Source organism: Panthera uncia, assembly GCF_023721935.1.
Source record: "Panthera uncia isolate 11264 chromosome A1 unlocalized genomic scaffold, Puncia_PCG_1.0 HiC_scaffold_17, whole genome shotgun sequence".
NCBI lineage: Eukaryota > Metazoa > Chordata > Mammalia > Carnivora > Felidae > Panthera > Panthera uncia.
This window is the reverse complement of record NW_026057577.1, coordinates 58,779,634-58,783,361: the sequence shown is the minus strand read 5'-3', so window position 1 is coordinate 58,783,361 and position 3,728 is coordinate 58,779,634. Positions and strand designations below refer to the sequence as shown.

General features: G+C 48.6%; 1 long non-coding RNA gene across 4 annotated transcripts in view; it reads left to right on the top strand.

Moving 5' to 3' along the window:
- The first annotated feature begins 2,972 nt into the window (after positions 1 to 2,972).
- The window catches only part of LOC125935776 (uncharacterized), a 2,341-nt gene continuing 1,585 nt past the window's right edge, over positions 2,973 to 3,728 (top strand). The window contains exon 1 of one of the 4 annotated variants that reach the window (XR_007461786.1): positions 2,973 to 3,042. This is a non-coding gene — a long non-coding RNA (uncharacterized LOC125935776). The other 3 variants (XR_007461785.1, XR_007461787.1, XR_007461788.1) reach the window with 3 other exon arrangements.

Below are 3,728 nucleotides of genomic sequence, written 5' to 3'. Positions count from 1 at the left end.
AGGGAAAAGTTCTTATAGGTAGAATAAAAGATGGTTTCATAACAATTTCCATCCTGCCCCAGAATCCTCTGGGACCCTGTCCTGAAACAGGGTGCTTTTAGCCAGAGTCATTCTGGAATTTTCAAAGGAAGGGACAGAGAAATCTAGTCTTAAACAATGCCTGGAATAAACTGTCAGCACCTCATGTTTGACTTTCCTCCTCCTGCTGAGAGAACAGAACTTGCCTGGATCTGCTCTGGGCCCTTTCCTCTTGGTTTTTCCTTTCTTCTTGGCTCACTTCCCCTGGGCAATGCCATACACTCCCCAGGTGGATGGGGAGGCTGAACAAAGAGCACAGGGGCAAGTCTGATCCCAAGAGAAGGAGGGAGGGAGGGAGGGAGGGAAGGAAGGTGGGTGGACGCAGCTTAGACCAGCCAGCAATGTAAGGGCGTTTGATAGGGCTATGGGGGTATCCTCAAGCCAAGGTGGCATCAGAGGAGTCCTGGCTTCCAAGGAACAGGCTGCCATGATCAGTCGCTGGCTGGGAGTGCCTATGGGAGGCACAGCCTCAACACATGGGGATGGATTTCAGAGAGCAGCATCTGGGCCTTGGGCAATTAAATTCCCTCAACTTAGAGATATGTGAGGACCATGCTTTTGGCTGTCATACCTGAAGTCCTTGTCAACTCATCCCCACCTGGCCAGCTTGTGAAACTTCTTCAAGTTTGAAAGTCATATCCTCACAGAAATTGTCCCAAACCTTGGGACTGACCTGGCTTCCCTGTTGTTATATAATTTCACTGTGAGTTCCAGTTTATTATCCAACTCCCTGGATGCACTCTGAACTCCAGGAGGACAAGAACTGTGCCTATATCATTACCAACCACATCCGCAGTACTTGGCAGTACTGGTGCCTGGAAGATACTCTAAGTGTTTGCTGAATGAATGACTGACCGGCCACTGGTGCAGATGAGATAGCTCAAATTGTGCAACAATCTTGGTTTCAGAAAATACGCTTCTTCTGAAATGCACTGTTCTAGATCTAAGCTTCACCTGTATGGGGCATTTTCCATTTCCAGGCTGAGTTTTCAGAGCAGTTGAAGAAACCCCTTGAAGGAAACAGTCTGAGTCAGAGCAATGTTCCTGAGTCACAAGGGTGCAGTTGCCTGACTGCACCTGAGAATCCAGTCTGGACCAAGAGAGGTGGAGAAAAAGGCAGAAAGTGGAAACGTAGGCCCCAGTCCTGCTTTGATCACTGTCTTGCATTTCCTTTCTGAAACCTGTGTTTGTACGGCTTTTCCTCCTTGGGTTAAAAGAGCCCTAAAATACATAATAGACATGAGAATGTGTCAGCAAGTTCTGATGCCAACCCAAACCTGGATTGTATTATGTTGCTATTGTTTATAGACTACATGTCTCAGGATGAGGATCATATGGGGAAAAGTGAGTGAAGGGAAGATGCCGATTAGGATGTTAAGACACTCCAAGATGTTTTGAGGGGAGGTTGTACCTTGGAAAATAGCACAGGGGTTCAGAGAGGCTGGAGTTGCCTAAAGAGAGATTAAAAACTGTCCAACGTGTAAGGAGGGATGTATAAGCCATACGGGTCCATTCACAAGATTTTGCATCAGGTACAAAAATAGGACCCTAATAGGAGCCTGGGTGGCTTAGTCAGTTAAGTGTCCAACTTCTGCTCAGGTCATGATCTCATGGTTGTGGGTTCAAGCCCTGCATCGGGCTCTGTGCTGACAGCTGAGTCTGGAGTCTGCTTCAGATTCTGTGTCTCCCTCTCTCTCTCTCTCTCTCTGCCCCTCCCCCACTCGTGCTCCGTGTCTGTCTCTCAAAAATAATAAGTAAGTGTTAAAACATTTTAAGAAAAACATAGGACCCTAAAATGATCACGTATTTCCAACTAAGACTCTTCATTGGGAAAAATGGGGGCAGTTCTGTGGTATGAAGTGGCACTTCCTGACAGAAGTCTGTCTATTCATTTAAGATGCTCAGAACTGTGTCCCTCAAGATGTCTAAAAAGCCTCAGCCAAGTTGGCCACGGTCCCAGGAAACATTACACGCTGCTGAGAACCATGTGTGTTGGCGACGGCTGCACTCACGCTCTGTGCACAGACCATTTCAACCTCAGCCCACCAGGGATGACCTTCAGGGGCCCTTCTCTGTTCCCAGAGCACCCACCGGGAGCACCTCAGGACACGAGCACCTTCCTCATGCCGGGAATGAATTGCTGAACGCAGGGAGAGCTGACTTCAAGCCTTGACTTCACCAAGTCAATTCTGTGACCTCATGCTACTTCCTTAAGGGCCACTTTTTTGTCTACAAGCGGGGCGGAGCTGCTGCCTCCTCACAGGTTCGCCGTGAGGATTCCAGATAACGTGCGTCATGTCTCTGGCGCACAGCAAAGGCTCAACAAATGAGAATCATTATTACTTACCTTGGTGGGCTGTGTAAAGCAGCCCCGGATTGGGACCCTAGTTTTGCCACTTGGTAGCTTTTGGAGGCTCATTTTCCTTCTTTGTACATAGGGCAAAACACTACTTAACCTTCGGTGGTGGCAGAATTGGAAGAATTAATTTAGCAAAGGCACCTAATCAGGTTCCTGGCACACAGTCGTATGCAATAAAAGTTATCTGTTATGATCATTTGTAGATAAACAGAATGAAAATTCTTGATGCTGGTTTGTACAGAGCAAGTATGTGTAAGCAGAACAAGCCAATTTGAATTATTCTGTGAGAAATACATTGTCTTCTAAAACAGGTAGCCTTACTTCCCCAGGTTAGACCAGTTCTGAACCTGTGGGGAGCAGAGGCTAGGGACTGGCACAGAGCCCCGAAGGGTCGGCCCCTTTCCGCCAACCTATGGGGTCCTCCTTCATCTGTCCATTTTCCAGGAGACGTTTGCTCCTCCTGCCTCAGGTCCCCTGAGGAGAGCGGGAGCAATAGGTCACCGTTATTTAAACTGCCACAGAATTTTCAGACCATGAGATTCTCGTCTCTCTCCAGTTGGGGTTGGCCCATCCCCAAGAGGGAAGGAAGCCAGGAGGGGGAGGAGGTTATAAAACCATTTTATATCCGTCCTGTTTTTAATTGATTTCACAGCAGGAGAAGAAAAACCAGAATCCTTCCCACATAACCTTTCAATGTGGGAGTCCTCCTCTGGTCGGGAAACCCATCTGGAAAGAGCCGCAGCGGGGCTGCAGGTTCTGTTTTCCTCCCCAAGGTTGGAGCCCTGGCAGCGCCCTCCCTGAGGGGTGCCTCTGTGGGTCCCCTGTGCACCTCCTTTGCACACTCACTTGCAAAGAGGGGGGTAGCCCTGCCTCTTCCCTGGTCTCCAAATGGGACCAAATCTTTCTCCCGTAGGTGCAGCCCATGTGTCAGCTAGGGCCACTAGTCCATGTCATCTAGGTACCTTGGCCCAACTCCACAGCCCATGCCCTGGGGGAGCCAAGTCCTCCTGGGATTCCTGGGTGGGGTTAGGGGTGGCTAACATTACGTAATTACACTTGGTCTTTCTAGTTTTCAGCGTCTTGTTCCAGAAGCATGGCCCTCAAAACAGTGTGTGAAGTATTCTTTGTCAGGGTTTGGTGGTTGTAAAGAATGGCCACATAACACTACAGAGAAAAAAAAGTCAACATGCATGTTTAAGACTTCCATTCCTAGAAGATGGTTTGGCCATCCGGCCATGGGTGTACGTGTGTGTGTGTGTGTGTGTGTGTGTGTGTGTGTGTGTGTGTGTGT